This window comes from Anomaloglossus baeobatrachus, unplaced genomic scaffold (genome assembly GCF_048569485.1).
Source record: "Anomaloglossus baeobatrachus isolate aAnoBae1 unplaced genomic scaffold, aAnoBae1.hap1 Scaffold_2906, whole genome shotgun sequence".
Lineage (NCBI taxonomy): Eukaryota > Metazoa > Chordata > Amphibia > Anura > Aromobatidae > Anomaloglossus > Anomaloglossus baeobatrachus.
In genome coordinates, this window is record NW_027442358.1 from 71,378 (window position 1) to 89,093 (window position 17,716).

At 46.4% G+C, this 17,716-nt stretch overlaps 11 non-coding genes across 11 annotated transcripts; all 11 read left to right on the forward strand.

The window, feature by feature from the left end:
* The first annotated feature begins 402 nt into the window (after positions 1-402).
* Positions 403-593, forward strand: LOC142266771 (U2 spliceosomal RNA). Its single transcript, XR_012732778.1, has one exon. It is a non-coding gene; the product is annotated as a U2 spliceosomal RNA (small nuclear RNA).
* A 1,387-nt stretch (positions 594-1,980) lies between these two features.
* LOC142266772 (U2 spliceosomal RNA) lies at positions 1,981-2,171 on the forward strand. The gene has a single exon (XR_012732779.1). It is a non-coding gene; the product is annotated as a U2 spliceosomal RNA (small nuclear RNA).
* A 1,384-nt stretch (positions 2,172-3,555) lies between these two features.
* Positions 3,556-3,746, forward strand: LOC142266773 (U2 spliceosomal RNA). Its single transcript, XR_012732780.1, has one exon. It is a non-coding gene; the product is annotated as a U2 spliceosomal RNA (small nuclear RNA).
* Positions 3,747-5,133: 1,387 nt separating this feature from the next.
* LOC142266775 (U2 spliceosomal RNA) lies at positions 5,134-5,324 on the forward strand. Its single transcript, XR_012732781.1, has one exon. It is a non-coding gene; the product is annotated as a U2 spliceosomal RNA (small nuclear RNA).
* Positions 5,325-6,711: 1,387 nt separating this feature from the next.
* Positions 6,712-6,902, forward strand: LOC142266776 (U2 spliceosomal RNA). Its single transcript, XR_012732782.1, has one exon. It is a non-coding gene; the product is annotated as a U2 spliceosomal RNA (small nuclear RNA).
* A 1,387-nt stretch (positions 6,903-8,289) lies between these two features.
* LOC142266777 (U2 spliceosomal RNA) lies at positions 8,290-8,480 on the forward strand. The gene has a single exon (XR_012732783.1). It is a non-coding gene; the product is annotated as a U2 spliceosomal RNA (small nuclear RNA).
* A 1,387-nt stretch (positions 8,481-9,867) lies between these two features.
* On the forward strand, positions 9,868-10,058 carry LOC142266779 (U2 spliceosomal RNA). The gene has a single exon (XR_012732785.1). It is a non-coding gene; the product is annotated as a U2 spliceosomal RNA (small nuclear RNA).
* Positions 10,059-11,445: 1,387 nt separating this feature from the next.
* Positions 11,446-11,636, forward strand: LOC142266780 (U2 spliceosomal RNA). The gene has a single exon (XR_012732786.1). It is a non-coding gene; the product is annotated as a U2 spliceosomal RNA (small nuclear RNA).
* Positions 11,637-13,023: 1,387 nt separating this feature from the next.
* On the forward strand, positions 13,024-13,214 carry LOC142266781 (U2 spliceosomal RNA). Its single transcript, XR_012732787.1, has one exon. It is a non-coding gene; the product is annotated as a U2 spliceosomal RNA (small nuclear RNA).
* Positions 13,215-14,601: 1,387 nt separating this feature from the next.
* LOC142266782 (U2 spliceosomal RNA) lies at positions 14,602-14,792 on the forward strand. The gene has a single exon (XR_012732788.1). It is a non-coding gene; the product is annotated as a U2 spliceosomal RNA (small nuclear RNA).
* A 1,387-nt stretch (positions 14,793-16,179) lies between these two features.
* Positions 16,180-16,370, forward strand: LOC142266783 (U2 spliceosomal RNA). Its single transcript, XR_012732789.1, has one exon. It is a non-coding gene; the product is annotated as a U2 spliceosomal RNA (small nuclear RNA).
* The last annotated feature ends 1,346 nt before the right edge of the window (positions 16,371-17,716 follow it).

Below are 17,716 nucleotides of genomic sequence, written 5' to 3' on the forward strand. Positions count from 1 at the left end.
TACAGAGGGCAGGGTTTGGGGGCTGGGAAGGAAAGGGAAAAGATTAGGGTTTGGGGATGATGAAAGGGCTTTCTACGGGTAAGGATGGCAAAGGGTGGCAGTGACGGAAAGTCAGGCAACCTGTCCTGTCCGTCTTTTTGTATCGTGAATTGGAAAGACTGCAAGGGGGAGGGGAGTTGCTTGCGCCCTAAAGGAGGAGTTATTCAGATTCATTGCAGTGGGCGGCGGCTGCAAAACGCACCATTCTTCTTGTTTTGGCTCTGCAAAGCAGCCTTTTCAAGGGTTGGCTTGGGTGACAAAATGTCTTGTGTAGGCGTGGGTTTGTCTCCCTCTCGCTCTCTCTCCCTAAGATGTGTCCGGCATAGGCCAGGGTGCCACTCGAGGCCCAAACCAATTCTGGTTATCGCTTCTCGGCCTTTTGGCTAAGATCAAGTGTAGTATCTGTTCTTATCAGTTTAATATCTGATACGTCCCCTATCTGGGGACCATATATTAAATGGATTTTTAGAACAGGGAGATGGAAAAAGAGCTTGCTCTGTCCACTCCACGCATTGACCTGGTATTGCAGTACCTCCAGGAACGGTGCACCCCTTCTTAACCCAGTTTCCAAAAGCAGAACTCAATTCACCTGATTCATATTAGCCCGATTTAATGAATTGGAAGAAAGCATACGTCTTCATATGCACCTCAATTTGGCCCATTCACTTTTCACACTTCCTCCTTTTGTTTTTTATCTTTCACACTTTTGACTTTCTTTATTCATCCAAATAGCAAACTCATCACCACTCAACCTGACCAACTCGGCTATGTCCCCGTGCTGCAGTTCTCTGTCTTATCTAGATCATTTGCAATTGAATGGAATAGATCCCTTTTGGACAAAGTGGATTCACCTGCTGCTGCAGTGACCACAGGTGTGATAACATCTAGAATTGGCATCTGGTGCGATCTCTCCGCTTCCACTCCAAAGAAAGTTACCTGTTTATTCCTATCATGCATTGGTTTTTGGGGTTTTCTTTGAGTAATGATGATCTCTTTAGTAGTCTGTTGGCGCCCTCTCCTGGAGGAATAGTTTGCTTGCTCTTGGACATTCTAAAAGAGAGGTCATGATAGACATTGAGCTTCTGAGCTCAATTGGGGACAGTCATGGGTGATGAATGTTTGCAACCTACTGCGAAGCCTCATACCGCAATATAAGGAACGTCAAATACTAAGAAAGGGCGGCCTATGAAAGAATTACTACTTTCAATAAGTACACTTAAACGGCTAATTGGGAATAGAAAAACTGTAAAAAGCCCTCTGAGAAAGCCCCCCTCTAACCTTTGATAGTAAGCTTTTCTGTAGTCTGCCTGTTGATGTATTTTCCGTTTGAACTGTGCACAACATGAAGAGACGGAACACTGGCGGCTTGTCACAATGCCCCCCGATGACATCACAATAGCGCTGCTGCCTAGAAAACAAGCTGCGCAGAAGAAGTTGTTCTTTGGGTGGGAGGGTGGGCTAGTGGAAGGAGGGGGCAATCTCTTTTTTTCCCGGGTGGTAGGGGGATGACAGGAGAAGGGAAGCGGGTGGTGAGAAAGGTACAGAGGGCAGGGTTTGGGGGCTGGGAAGGAAAGGGAAAAGATTAGGGTTTGGGGATGATGAAAGGGCTTTCTACGGGTAAGGATGGCAAAGGGTGGCAGTGACGGAAAGTCAGGCAACCTGTCCTGTCCGTCTTTTTGTATCGTGAATTGGAAAGACTGCAAGGGGGAGGGGAGTTGCTTGCGCCCTAAAGGAGGAGTTATTCAGATTCATTGCAGTGGGCGGCGGCTGCAAAACGCACCATTCTTCTTGTTTTGGCTCTGCAAAGCAGCCTTTTCAAGGGTTGGCTTGGGTGACAAAATGTCTTGTGTAGGCGTGGGTTTGTCTCCCTCTCGCTCTCTCTCCCTAAGATGTGTCCGGCATAGGCCAGGGTGCCACTCGAGGCCCAAACCAATTCTGGTTATCGCTTCTCGGCCTTTTGGCTAAGATCAAGTGTAGTATCTGTTCTTATCAGTTTAATATCTGATACGTCCCCTATCTGGGGACCATATATTAAATGGATTTTTAGAACAGGGAGATGGAAAAAGAGCTTGCTCTGTCCACTCCACGCATTGACCTGGTATTGCAGTACCTCCAGGAACGGTGCACCCCTTCTTAACCCAGTTTCCAAAAGCAGAACTCAATTCACCTGATTCATATTAGCCCGATTTAATGAATTGGAAGAAAGCATACGTCTTCATATGCACCTCAATTTGGCCCATTCACTTTTCACACTTCCTCCTTTTGTTTTTTATCTTTCACACTTTTGACTTTCTTTATTCATCCAAATAGCAAACTCATCACCACTCAACCTGACCAACTCGGCTATGTCCCCGTGCTGCAGTTCTCTGTCTTATCTAGATCATTTGCAATTGAATGGAATAGATCCCTTTTGGACAAAGTGGATTCACCTGCTGCTGCAGTGACCACAGGTGTGATAACATCTAGAATTGGCATCTGGTGCGATCTCTCCGCTTCCACTCCAAAGAAAGTTACCTGTTTATTCCTATCATGCATTGGTTTTTGGGGTTTTCTTTGAGTAATGATGATCTCTTTAGTAGTCTGTTGGCGCCCTCTCCTGGAGGAATAGTTTGCTTGCTCTTGGACATTCTAAAAGAGAGGTCATGATAGACATTGAGCTTCTGAGCTCAATTGGGGACAGTCATGGGTGATGAATGTTTGCAACCTACTGCGAAGCCTCATACCGCAATATAAGGAACGTCAAATACTAAGAAAGGGCGGCCTATGAAAGAATTACTACTTTCAATAAGTACACTTAAACGGCTAATTGGGAATAGAAAAACTGTAAAAAGCCCTCTGAGAAAGCCCCCCTCTAACCTTTGATAGTAAGCTTTTCTGTAGTCTGCCTGTTGATGTATTTTCCGTTTGAACTGTGCACAACATGAAGAGACGGAACACTGGCGGCTTGTCACAATGCCCCCCGATGACATCACAATAGCGCTGCTGCCTAGAAAACAAGCTGCGCAGAAGAAGTTGTTCTTTGGGTGGGAGGGTGGGCTAGTGGAAGGAGGGGGCAATCTCTTTTTTTCCCGGGTGGTAGGGGGATGACAGGAGAAGGGAAGCGGGTGGTGAGAAAGGTACAGAGGGCAGGGTTTGGGGGCTGGGAAGGAAAGGGAAAAGATTAGGGTTTGGGGATGATGAAAGGGCTTTCTACGGGTAAGGATGGCAAAGGGTGGCAGTGACGGAAAGTCAGGCAACCTGTCCTGTCCGTCTTTTTGTATCGTGAATTGGAAAGACTGCAAGGGGGAGGGGAGTTGCTTGCGCCCTAAAGGAGGAGTTATTCAGATTCATTGCAGTGGGCGGCGGCTGCAAAACGCACCATTCTTGTTTTGGCTCTGCAAAGCAGCCTTTTCAAGGGTTGGCTTGGGTGACAAAATGTCTTGTGTAGGCGTGGGTTTGTCTCCCTCTCGCTCTCTCTCCCTAAGATGTGTCCGGCATAGGCCAGGGTGCCACTCGAGGCCCAAACCAATTCTGGTTATCGCTTCTCGGCCTTTTGGCTAAGATCAAGTGTAGTATCTGTTCTTATCAGTTTAATATCTGATACGTCCCCTATCTGGGGACCATATATTAAATGGATTTTTAGAACAGGGAGATGGAAAAAGAGCTTGCTCTGTCCACTCCACGCATTGACCTGGTATTGCAGTACCTCCAGGAACGGTGCACCCCTTCTTAACCCAGTTTCCAAAAGCAGAACTCAATTCACCTGATTCATATTAGCCCGATTTAATGAATTGGAAGAAAGCATACGTCTTCATATGCACCTCAATTTGGCCCATTCACTTTTCACACTTCCTCCTTTTGTTTTTTATCTTTCACACTTTTGACTTTCTTTATTCATCCAAATAGCAAACTCATCACCACTCAACCTGACCAACTCGGCTATGTCCCCGTGCTGCAGTTCTCTGTCTTATCTAGATCATTTGCAATTGAATGGAATAGATCCCTTTTGGACAAAGTGGATTCACCTGCTGCTGCAGTGACCACAGGTGTGATAACATCTAGAATTGGCATCTGGTGCGATCTCTCCGCTTCCACTCCAAAGAAAGTTACCTGTTTATTCCTATCATGCATTGGTTTTTGGGGTTTTCTTTGAGTAATGATGATCTCTTTAGTAGTCTGTTGGCGCCCTCTCCTGGAGGAATAGTTTGCTTGCTCTTGGACATTCTAAAAGAGAGGTCATGATAGACATTGAGCTTCTGAGCTCAATTGGGGACAGTCATGGGTGATGAATGTTTGCAACCTACTGCGAAGCCTCATACCGCAATATAAGGAACGTCAAATACTAAGAAAGGGCGGCCTATGAAAGAATTACTACTTTCAATAAGTACACTTAAACGGCTAATTGGGAATAGAAAAACTGTAAAAAGCCCTCTGAGAAAGCCCCCCTCTAACCTTTGATAGTAAGCTTTTCTGTAGTCTGCCTGTTGATGTATTTTCCGTTTGAACTGTGCACAACATGAAGAGACGGAACACTGGCGGCTTGTCACAATGCCCCCCGATGACATCACAATAGCGCTGCTGCCTAGAAAACAAGCTGCGCAGAAGAAGTTGTTCTTTGGGTGGGAGGGTGGGCTAGTGGAAGGAGGGGGCAATCTCTTTTTTTCCCGGGTGGTAGGGGGATGACAGGAGAAGGGAAGCGGGTGGTGAGAAAGGTACAGAGGGCAGGGTTTGGGGGCTGGGAAGGAAAGGGAAAAGATTAGGGTTTGGGGATGATGAAAGGGCTTTCTACGGGTAAGGATGGCAAAGGGTGGCAGTGACGGAAAGTCAGGCAACCTGTCCTGTCCGTCTTTTTGTATCGTGAATTGGAAAGACTGCAAGGGGGAGGGGAGTTGCTTGCGCCCTAAAGGAGGAGTTATTCAGATTCATTGCAGTGGGCGGCGGCTGCAAAACGCACCATTCTTCTTGTTTTGGCTCTGCAAAGCAGCCTTTTCAAGGGTTGGCTTGGGTGACAAAATGTCTTGTGTAGGCGTGGGTTTGTCTCCCTCTCGCTCTCTCTCCCTAAGATGTGTCCGGCATAGGCCAGGGTGCCACTCGAGGCCCAAACCAATTCTGGTTATCGCTTCTCGGCCTTTTGGCTAAGATCAAGTGTAGTATCTGTTCTTATCAGTTTAATATCTGATACGTCCCCTATCTGGGGACCATATATTAAATGGATTTTTAGAACAGGGAGATGGAAAAAGAGCTTGCTCTGTCCACTCCACGCATTGACCTGGTATTGCAGTACCTCCAGGAACGGTGCACCCCTTCTTAACCCAGTTTCCAAAAGCAGAACTCAATTCACCTGATTCATATTAGCCCGATTTAATGAATTGGAAGAAAGCATACGTCTTCATATGCACCTCAATTTGGCCCATTCACTTTTCACACTTCCTCCTTTTGTTTTTTATCTTTCACACTTTTGACTTTCTTTATTCATCCAAATAGCAAACTCATCACCACTCAACCTGACCAACTCGGCTATGTCCCCGTGCTGCAGTTCTCTGTCTTATCTAGATCATTTGCAATTGAATGGAATAGATCCCTTTTGGACAAAGTGGATTCACCTGCTGCTGCAGTGACCACAGGTGTGATAACATCTAGAATTGGCATCTGGTGCGATCTCTCCGCTTCCACTCCAAAGAAAGTTACCTGTTTATTCCTATCATGCATTGGTTTTTGGGGTTTTCTTTGAGTAATGATGATCTCTTTAGTAGTCTGTTGGCGCCCTCTCCTGGAGGAATAGTTTGCTTGCTCTTGGACATTCTAAAAGAGAGGTCATGATAGACATTGAGCTTCTGAGCTCAATTGGGGACAGTCATGGGTGATGAATGTTTGCAACCTACTGCGAAGCCTCATACCGCAATATAAGGAACGTCAAATACTAAGAAAGGGCGGCCTATGAAAGAATTACTACTTTCAATAAGTACACTTAAACGGCTAATTGGGAATAGAAAAACTGTAAAAAGCCCTCTGAGAAAGCCCCCCTCTAACCTTTGATAGTAAGCTTTTCTGTAGTCTGCCTGTTGATGTATTTTCCGTTTGAACTGTGCACAACATGAAGAGACGGAACACTGGCGGCTTGTCACAATGCCCCCCGATGACATCACAATAGCGCTGCTGCCTAGAAAACAAGCTGCGCAGAAGAAGTTGTTCTTTGGGTGGGAGGGTGGGCTAGTGGAAGGAGGGGGCAATCTCTTTTTTTCCCGGGTGGTAGGGGGATGACAGGAGAAGGGAAGCGGGTGGTGAGAAAGGTACAGAGGGCAGGGTTTGGGGGCTGGGAAGGAAAGGGAAAAGATTAGGGTTTGGGGATGATGAAAGGGCTTTCTACGGGTAAGGATGGCAAAGGGTGGCAGTGACGGAAAGTCAGGCAACCTGTCCTGTCCGTCTTTTTGTATCGTGAATTGGAAAGACTGCAAGGGGGAGGGGAGTTGCTTGCGCCCTAAAGGAGGAGTTATTCAGATTCATTGCAGTGGGCGGCGGCTGCAAAACGCACCATTCTTCTTGTTTTGGCTCTGCAAAGCAGCCTTTTCAAGGGTTGGCTTGGGTGACAAAATGTCTTGTGTAGGCGTGGGTTTGTCTCCCTCTCGCTCTCTCTCCCTAAGATGTGTCCGGCATAGGCCAGGGTGCCACTCGAGGCCCAAACCAATTCTGGTTATCGCTTCTCGGCCTTTTGGCTAAGATCAAGTGTAGTATCTGTTCTTATCAGTTTAATATCTGATACGTCCCCTATCTGGGGACCATATATTAAATGGATTTTTAGAACAGGGAGATGGAAAAAGAGCTTGCTCTGTCCACTCCACGCATTGACCTGGTATTGCAGTACCTCCAGGAACGGTGCACCCCTTCTTAACCCAGTTTCCAAAAGCAGAACTCAATTCACCTGATTCATATTAGCCCGATTTAATGAATTGGAAGAAAGCATACGTCTTCATATGCACCTCAATTTGGCCCATTCACTTTTCACACTTCCTCCTTTTGTTTTTTATCTTTCACACTTTTGACTTTCTTTATTCATCCAAATAGCAAACTCATCACCACTCAACCTGACCAACTCGGCTATGTCCCCGTGCTGCAGTTCTCTGTCTTATCTAGATCATTTGCAATTGAATGGAATAGATCCCTTTTGGACAAAGTGGATTCACCTGCTGCTGCAGTGACCACAGGTGTGATAACATCTAGAATTGGCATCTGGTGCGATCTCTCCGCTTCCACTCCAAAGAAAGTTACCTGTTTATTCCTATCATGCATTGGTTTTTGGGGTTTTCTTTGAGTAATGATGATCTCTTTAGTAGTCTGTTGGCGCCCTCTCCTGGAGGAATAGTTTGCTTGCTCTTGGACATTCTAAAAGAGAGGTCATGATAGACATTGAGCTTCTGAGCTCAATTGGGGACAGTCATGGGTGATGAATGTTTGCAACCTACTGCGAAGCCTCATACCGCAATATAAGGAACGTCAAATACTAAGAAAGGGCGGCCTATGAAAGAATTACTACTTTCAATAAGTACACTTAAACGGCTAATTGGGAATAGAAAAACTGTAAAAAGCCCTCTGAGAAAGCCCCCCTCTAACCTTTGATAGTAAGCTTTTCTGTAGTCTGCCTGTTGATGTATTTTCCGTTTGAACTGTGCACAACATGAAGAGACGGAACACTGGCGGCTTGTCACAATGCCCCCCGATGACATCACAATAGCGCTGCTGCCTAGAAAACAAGCTGCGCAGAAGAAGTTGTTCTTTGGGTGGGAGGGTGGGCTAGTGGAAGGAGGGGGCAATCTCTTTTTTTCCCGGGTGGTAGGGGGATGACAGGAGAAGGGAAGCGGGTGGTGAGAAAGGTACAGAGGGCAGGGTTTGGGGGCTGGGAAGGAAAGGGAAAAGATTAGGGTTTGGGGATGATGAAAGGGCTTTCTACGGGTAAGGATGGCAAAGGGTGGCAGTGACGGAAAGTCAGGCAACCTGTCCTGTCCGTCTTTTTGTATCGTGAATTGGAAAGACTGCAAGGGGGAGGGGAGTTGCTTGCGCCCTAAAGGAGGAGTTATTCAGATTCATTGCAGTGGGCGGCGGCTGCAAAACGCACCATTCTTCTTGTTTTGGCTCTGCAAAGCAGCCTTTTCAAGGGTTGGCTTGGGTGACAAAATGTCTTGTGTAGGCGTGGGTTTGTCTCCCTCTCGCTCTCTCTCCCTAAGATGTGTCCGGCATAGGCCAGGGTGCCACTCGAGGCCCAAACCAATTCTGGTTATCGCTTCTCGGCCTTTTGGCTAAGATCAAGTGTAGTATCTGTTCTTATCAGTTTAATATCTGATACGTCCCCTATCTGGGGACCATATATTAAATGGATTTTTAGAACAGGGAGATGGAAAAAGAGCTTGCTCTGTCCACTCCACGCATTGACCTGGTATTGCAGTACCTCCAGGAACGGTGCACCCCTTCTTAACCCAGTTTCCAAAAGCAGAACTCAATTCACCTGATTCATATTAGCCCGATTTAATGAATTGGAAGAAAGCATACGTCTTCATATGCACCTCAATTTGGCCCATTCACTTTTCACACTTCCTCCTTTTGTTTTTTATCTTTCACACTTTTGACTTTCTTTATTCATCCAAATAGCAAACTCATCACCACTCAACCTGACCAACTCGGCTATGTCCCCGTGCTGCAGTTCTCTGTCTTATCTAGATCATTTGCAATTGAATGGAATAGATCCCTTTTGGACAAAGTGGATTCACCTGCTGCTGCAGTGACCACAGGTGTGATAACATCTAGAATTGGCATCTGGTGCGATCTCTCCGCTTCCACTCCAAAGAAAGTTACCTGTTTATTCCTATCATGCATTGGTTTTTGGGGTTTTCTTTGAGTAATGATGATCTCTTTAGTAGTCTGTTGGCGCCCTCTCCTGGAGGAATAGTTTGCTTGCTCTTGGACATTCTAAAAGAGAGGTCATGATAGACATTGAGCTTCTGAGCTCAATTGGGGACAGTCATGGGTGATGAATGTTTGCAACCTACTGCGAAGCCTCATACCGCAATATAAGGAACGTCAAATACTAAGAAAGGGCGGCCTATGAAAGAATTACTACTTTCAATAAGTACACTTAAACGGCTAATTGGGAATAGAAAAACTGTAAAAAGCCCTCTGAGAAAGCCCCCCTCTAACCTTTGATAGTAAGCTTTTCTGTAGTCTGCCTGTTGATGTATTTTCCGTTTGAACTGTGCACAACATGAAGAGACGGAACACTGGCGGCTTGTCACAATGCCCCCCGATGACATCACAATAGCGCTGCTGCCTAGAAAACAAGCTGCGCAGAAGAAGTTGTTCTTTGGGTGGGAGGGTGGGCTAGTGGAAGGAGGGGGCAATCTCTTTTTTTCCCGGGTGGTAGGGGGATGACAGGAGAAGGGAAGCGGGTGGTGAGAAAGGTACAGAGGGCAGGGTTTGGGGGCTGGGAAGGAAAGGGAAAAGATTAGGGTTTGGGGATGATGAAAGGGCTTTCTACGGGTAAGGATGGCAAAGGGTGGCAGTGACGGAAAGTCAGGCAACCTGTCCTGTCCGTCTTTTTGTATCGTGAATTGGAAAGACTGCAAGGGGGAGGGGAGTTGCTTGCGCCCTAAAGGAGGAGTTATTCAGATTCATTGCAGTGGGCGGCGGCTGCAAAACGCACCATTCTTCTTGTTTTGGCTCTGCAAAGCAGCCTTTTCAAGGGTTGGCTTGGGTGACAAAATGTCTTGTGTAGGCGTGGGTTTGTCTCCCTCTCGCTCTCTCTCCCTAAGATGTGTCCGGCATAGGCCAGGGTGCCACTCGAGGCCCAAACCAATTCTGGTTATCGCTTCTCGGCCTTTTGGCTAAGATCAAGTGTAGTATCTGTTCTTATCAGTTTAATATCTGATACGTCCCCTATCTGGGGACCATATATTAAATGGATTTTTAGAACAGGGAGATGGAAAAAGAGCTTGCTCTGTCCACTCCACGCATTGACCTGGTATTGCAGTACCTCCAGGAACGGTGCACCCCTTCTTAACCCAGTTTCCAAAAGCAGAACTCAATTCACCTGATTCATATTAGCCCGATTTAATGAATTGGAAGAAAGCATACGTCTTCATATGCACCTCAATTTGGCCCATTCACTTTTCACACTTCCTCCTTTTGTTTTTTATCTTTCACACTTTTGACTTTCTTTATTCATCCAAATAGCAAACTCATCACCACTCAACCTGACCAACTCGGCTATGTCCCCGTGCTGCAGTTCTCTGTCTTATCTAGATCATTTGCAATTGAATGGAATAGATCCCTTTTGGACAAAGTGGATTCACCTGCTGCTGCAGTGACCACAGGTGTGATAACATCTAGAATTGGCATCTGGTGCGATCTCTCCGCTTCCACTCCAAAGAAAGTTACCTGTTTATTCCTATCATGCATTGGTTTTTGGGGTTTTCTTTGAGTAATGATGATCTCTTTAGTAGTCTGTTGGCGCCCTCTCCTGGAGGAATAGTTTGCTTGCTCTTGGACATTCTAAAAGAGAGGTCATGATAGACATTGAGCTTCTGAGCTCAATTGGGGACAGTCATGGGTGATGAATGTTTGCAACCTACTGCGAAGCCTCATACCGCAATATAAGGAACGTCAAATACTAAGAAAGGGCGGCCTATGAAAGAATTACTACTTTCAATAAGTACACTTAAACGGCTAATTGGGAATAGAAAAACTGTAAAAAGCCCTCTGAGAAAGCCCCCCTCTAACCTTTGATAGTAAGCTTTTCTGTAGTCTGCCTGTTGATGTATTTTCCGTTTGAACTGTGCACAACATGAAGAGACGGAACACTGGCGGCTTGTCACAATGCCCCCCGATGACATCACAATAGCGCTGCTGCCTAGAAAACAAGCTGCGCAGAAGAAGTTGTTCTTTGGGTGGGAGGGTGGGCTAGTGGAAGGAGGGGGCAATCTCTTTTTTTCCCGGGTGGTAGGGGGATGACAGGAGAAGGGAAGCGGGTGGTGAGAAAGGTACAGAGGGCAGGGTTTGGGGGCTGGGAAGGAAAGGGAAAAGATTAGGGTTTGGGGATGATGAAAGGGCTTTCTACGGGTAAGGATGGCAAAGGGTGGCAGTGACGGAAAGTCAGGCAACCTGTCCTGTCCGTCTTTTTGTATCGTGAATTGGAAAGACTGCAAGGGGGAGGGGAGTTGCTTGCGCCCTAAAGGAGGAGTTATTCAGATTCATTGCAGTGGGCGGCGGCTGCAAAACGCACCATTCTTCTTGTTTTGGCTCTGCAAAGCAGCCTTTTCAAGGGTTGGCTTGGGTGACAAAATGTCTTGTGTAGGCGTGGGTTTGTCTCCCTCTCGCTCTCTCTCCCTAAGATGTGTCCGGCATAGGCCAGGGTGCCACTCGAGGCCCAAACCAATTCTGGTTATCGCTTCTCGGCCTTTTGGCTAAGATCAAGTGTAGTATCTGTTCTTATCAGTTTAATATCTGATACGTCCCCTATCTGGGGACCATATATTAAATGGATTTTTAGAACAGGGAGATGGAAAAAGAGCTTGCTCTGTCCACTCCACGCATTGACCTGGTATTGCAGTACCTCCAGGAACGGTGCACCCCTTCTTAACCCAGTTTCCAAAAGCAGAACTCAATTCACCTGATTCATATTAGCCCGATTTAATGAATTGGAAGAAAGCATACGTCTTCATATGCACCTCAATTTGGCCCATTCACTTTTCACACTTCCTCCTTTTGTTTTTTATCTTTCACACTTTTGACTTTCTTTATTCATCCAAATAGCAAACTCATCACCACTCAACCTGACCAACTCGGCTATGTCCCCGTGCTGCAGTTCTCTGTCTTATCTAGATCATTTGCAATTGAATGGAATAGATCCCTTTTGGACAAAGTGGATTCACCTGCTGCTGCAGTGACCACAGGTGTGATAACATCTAGAATTGGCATCTGGTGCGATCTCTCCGCTTCCACTCCAAAGAAAGTTACCTGTTTATTCCTATCATGCATTGGTTTTTGGGGTTTTCTTTGAGTAATGATGATCTCTTTAGTAGTCTGTTGGCGCCCTCTCCTGGAGGAATAGTTTGCTTGCTCTTGGACATTCTAAAAGAGAGGTCATGATAGACATTGAGCTTCTGAGCTCAATTGGGGACAGTCATGGGTGATGAATGTTTGCAACCTACTGCGAAGCCTCATACCGCAATATAAGGAACGTCAAATACTAAGAAAGGGCGGCCTATGAAAGAATTACTACTTTCAATAAGTACACTTAAACGGCTAATTGGGAATAGAAAAACTGTAAAAAGCCCTCTGAGAAAGCCCCCCTCTAACCTTTGATAGTAAGCTTTTCTGTAGTCTGCCTGTTGATGTATTTTCCGTTTGAACTGTGCACAACATGAAGAGACGGAACACTGGCGGCTTGTCACAATGCCCCCCGATGACATCACAATAGCGCTGCTGCCTAGAAAACAAGCTGCGCAGAAGAAGTTGTTCTTTGGGTGGGAGGGTGGGCTAGTGGAAGGAGGGGGCAATCTCTTTTTTTCCCGGGTGGTAGGGGGATGACAGGAGAAGGGAAGCGGGTGGTGAGAAAGGTACAGAGGGCAGGGTTTGGGGGCTGGGAAGGAAAGGGAAAAGATTAGGGTTTGGGGATGATGAAAGGGCTTTCTACGGGTAAGGATGGCAAAGGGTGGCAGTGACGGAAAGTCAGGCAACCTGTCCTGTCCGTCTTTTTGTATCGTGAATTGGAAAGACTGCAAGGGGGAGGGGAGTTGCTTGCGCCCTAAAGGAGGAGTTATTCAGATTCATTGCAGTGGGCGGCGGCTGCAAAACGCACCATTCTTCTTGTTTTGGCTCTGCAAAGCAGCCTTTTCAAGGGTTGGCTTGGGTGACAAAATGTCTTGTGTAGGCGTGGGTTTGTCTCCCTCTCGCTCTCTCTCCCTAAGATGTGTCCGGCATAGGCCAGGGTGCCACTCGAGGCCCAAACCAATTCTGGTTATCGCTTCTCGGCCTTTTGGCTAAGATCAAGTGTAGTATCTGTTCTTATCAGTTTAATATCTGATACGTCCCCTATCTGGGGACCATATATTAAATGGATTTTTAGAACAGGGAGATGGAAAAAGAGCTTGCTCTGTCCACTCCACGCATTGACCTGGTATTGCAGTACCTCCAGGAACGGTGCACCCCTTCTTAACCCAGTTTCCAAAAGCAGAACTCAATTCACCTGATTCATATTAGCCCGATTTAATGAATTGGAAGAAAGCATACGTCTTCATATGCACCTCAATTTGGCCCATTCACTTTTCACACTTCCTCCTTTTGTTTTTTATCTTTCACACTTTTGACTTTCTTTATTCATCCAAATAGCAAACTCATCACCACTCAACCTGACCAACTCGGCTATGTCCCCGTGCTGCAGTTCTCTGTCTTATCTAGATCATTTGCAATTGAATGGAATAGATCCCTTTTGGACAAAGTGGATTCACCTGCTGCTGCAGTGACCACAGGTGTGATAACATCTAGAATTGGCATCTGGTGCGATCTCTCCGCTTCCACTCCAAAGAAAGTTACCTGTTTATTCCTATCATGCATTGGTTTTTGGGGTTTTCTTTGAGTAATGATGATCTCTTTAGTAGTCTGTTGGCGCCCTCTCCTGGAGGAATAGTTTGCTTGCTCTTGGACATTCTAAAAGAGAGGTCATGATAGACATTGAGCTTCTGAGCTCAATTGGGGACAGTCATGGGTGATGAATGTTTGCAACCTACTGCGAAGCCTCATACCGCAATATAAGGAACGTCAAATACTAAGAAAGGGCGGCCTATGAAAGAATTACTACTTTCAATAAGTACACTTAAACGGCTAATTGGGAATAGAAAAACTGTAAAAAGCCCTCTGAGAAAGCCCCCCTCTAACCTTTGATAGTAAGCTTTTCTGTAGTCTGCCTGTTGATGTATTTTCCGTTTGAACTGTGCACAACATGAAGAGACGGAACACTGGCGGCTTGTCACAATGCCCCCCGATGACATCACAATAGCGCTGCTGCCTAGAAAACAAGCTGCGCAGAAGAAGTTGTTCTTTGGGTGGGAGGGTGGGCTAGTGGAAGGAGGGGGCAATCTCTTTTTTTCCCGGGTGGTAGGGGGATGACAGGAGAAGGGAAGCGGGTGGTGAGAAAGGTACAGAGGGCAGGGTTTGGGGGCTGGGAAGGAAAGGGAAAAGATTAGGGTTTGGGGATGATGAAAGGGCTTTCTACGGGTAAGGATGGCAAAGGGTGGCAGTGACGGAAAGTCAGGCAACCTGTCCTGTCCGTCTTTTTGTATCGTGAATTGGAAAGACTGCAAGGGGGAGGGGAGTTGCTTGCGCCCTAAAGGAGGAGTTATTCAGATTCATTGCAGTGGGCGGCGGCTGCAAAACGCACCATTCTTCTTGTTTTGGCTCTGCAAAGCAGCCTTTTCAAGGGTTGGCTTGGGTGACAAAATGTCTTGTGTAGGCGTGGGTTTGTCTCCCTCTCGCTCTCTCTCCCTAAGATGTGTCCGGCATAGGCCAGGGTGCCACTCGAGGCCCAAACCAATTCTGGTTATCGCTTCTCGGCCTTTTGGCTAAGATCAAGTGTAGTATCTGTTCTTATCAGTTTAATATCTGATACGTCCCCTATCTGGGGACCATATATTAAATGGATTTTTAGAACAGGGAGATGGAAAAAGAGCTTGCTCTGTCCACTCCACGCATTGACCTGGTATTGCAGTACCTCCAGGAACGGTGCACCCCTTCTTAACCCAGTTTCCAAAAGCAGAACTCAATTCACCTGATTCATATTAGCCCGATTTAATGAATTGGAAGAAAGCATACGTCTTCATATGCACCTCAATTTGGCCCATTCACTTTTCACACTTCCTCCTTTTGTTTTTTATCTTTCACACTTTTGACTTTCTTTATTCATCCAAATAGCAAACTCATCACCACTCAACCTGACCAACTCGGCTATGTCCCCGTGCTGCAGTTCTCTGTCTTATCTAGATCATTTGCAATTGAATGGAATAGATCCCTTTTGGACAAAGTGGATTCACCTGCTGCTGCAGTGACCACAGGTGTGATAACATCTAGAATTGGCATCTGGTGCGATCTCTCCGCTTCCACTCCAAAGAAAGTTACCTGTTTATTCCTATCATGCATTGGTTTTTGGGGTTTTCTTTGAGTAATGATGATCTCTTTAGTAGTCTGTTGGCGCCCTCTCCTGGAGGAATAGTTTGCTTGCTCTTGGACATTCTAAAAGAGAGGTCATGATAGACATTGAGCTTCTGAGCTCAATTGGGGACAGTCATGGGTGATGAATGTTTGCAACCTACTGCGAAGCCTCATACCGCAATATAAGGAACGTCAAATACTAAGAAAGGGCGGCCTATGAAAGAATTACTACTTTCAATAAGTACACTTAAACGGCTAATTGGGAATAGAAAAACTGTAAAAAGCCCTCTGAGAAAGCCCCCCTCTAACCTTTGATAGTAAGCTTTTCTGTAGTCTGCCTGTTGATGTATTTTCCGTTTGAACTGTGCACAACATGAAGAGACGGAACACTGGCGGCTTGTCACAATGCCCCCCGATGACATCACAATAGCGCTGCTGCCTAGAAAACAAGCTGCGCAGAAGAAGTTGTTCTTTGGGTGGGAGGGTGGGCTAGTGGAAGGAGGGGGCAATCTCTTTTTTTCCCGGGTGGTAGGGGGATGACAGGAGAAGGGAAGCGGGTGGTGAGAAAGGTACAGAGGGCAGGGTTTGGGGGCTGGGAAGGAAAGGGAAAAGATTAGGGTTTGGGGATGATGAAAGGGCTTTCTACGGGTAAGGATGGCAAAGGGTGGCAGTGACGGAAAGTCAGGCAACCTGTCCTGTCCGTCTTTTTGTATCGTGAATTGGAAAGACTGCAAGGGGGAGGGGAGTTGCTTGCGCCCTAAAGGAGGAGTTATTCAGATTCATTGCAGTGGGCGGCGGCTGCAAAACGCACCATTCTTCTTGTTTTGGCTCTGCAAAGCAGCCTTTTCAAGGGTTGGCTTGGGTGACAAAATGTCTTGTGTAGGCGTGGGTTTGTCTCCCTCTCGCTCTCTCTCCCTAAGATGTGTCCGGCATAGGCCAGGGTGCCACTCGAGGCCCAAACCAATTCTGGTTATCGCTTCTCGGCCTTTTGGCTAAGATCAAGTGTAGTATCTGTTCTTATCAGTTTAATATCTGATACGTCCCCTATCTGGGGACCATATATTAAATGGATTTTTAGAACAGGGAGATGGAAAAAGAGCTTGCTCTGTCCACTCCACGCATTGACCTGGTATTGCAGTACCTCCAGGAACGGTGCACCCCTTCTTAACCCAGTTTCCAAAAGCAGAACTCAATTCACCTGATTCATATTAGCCCGATTTAATGAATTGGAAGAAAGCATACGTCTTCATATGCACCTCAATTTGGCCCATTCACTTTTCACACTTCCTCCTTTTGTTTTTTATCTTTCACACTTTTGACTTTCTTTATTCATCCAAATAGCAAACTCATCACCACTCAACCTGACCAACTCGGCTATGTCCCCGTGCTGCAGTTCTCTGTCTTATCTAGATCATTTGCAATTGAATGGAATAGATCCCTTTTGGACAAAGTGGATTCACCTGCTGCTGCAGTGACCACAGGTGTGATAACATCTAGAATTGGCATCTGGTGCGATCTCTCCGCTTCCACTCCAAAGAAAGTTACCTGTTTATTCCTATCATGCATTGGTTTTTGGGGTTTTCTTTGAGTAATGATGATCTCTTTAGTAGTCTGTTGGCGCCCTCTCCTGGAGGAATAGTTTGCTTGCTCTTGGACATTCTAAAAGAGAGGTCATGATAGACATTGAGCTTCTGAGCTCAATTGGGGACAGTCATGGGTGATGAATGTTTGCAACCTACTGCGAAGCCTCATACCGCAATATAAGGAACGTCAAATACTAAGAAAGGGCGGCCTATGAAAGAATTACTACTTTCAATAAGTACACTTAAACGGCTAATTGGGAATAGAAAAACTGTAAAAAGCCCTCTGAGAAAGCCCCCCTCTAACCTTTGATAGTAAGCTTTTCTGTAGTCTGCCTGTTGATGTATTTTCCGTTTGAACTGTGCACAACATGAAGAGACGGAACACTGGCGGCTTGTCACAATGCCCCCCGATGACATCACAATAGCGCTGCTGCCTAGAAAACAAGCTGCGCAGAAGAAGTTGTTCTTTGGGTGGGAGGGTGGGCTAGTGGAAGGAGGGGGCAATCTCTTTTTTTCCCGGGTGGTAGGGGGATGACAGGAGAAGGGAAGCGGGTGGTGAGAAAGGTACAGAGGGCAGGGTTTGGGGGCTGGGAAGGAAAGGGAAAAGATTAGGGTTTGGGGATGATGAAAGGGCTTTCTACGGGTAAGGATGGCAAAGGGTGGCAGTGACGGAAAGTCAGGCAACCTGTCCTGTCCGTCTTTTTGTATCGTGAATTGGAAAGACTGCAAGGGGGAGGGGAGTTGCTTGCGCCCTAAAGGAGGAGTTATTCAGATTCATTGCAGTGGGCGGCGGCTGCAAAACGCACCATTCTTCTTGTTTTGGCTCTGCAAAGCAGCCTTTTCAAGGGTTGGCTTGGGTGACAAAATGTCTTGTGTAGGCGTGGGTTTGTCTCCCTCTCGCTCTCTCTCCCTAAGATGTGTCCGGC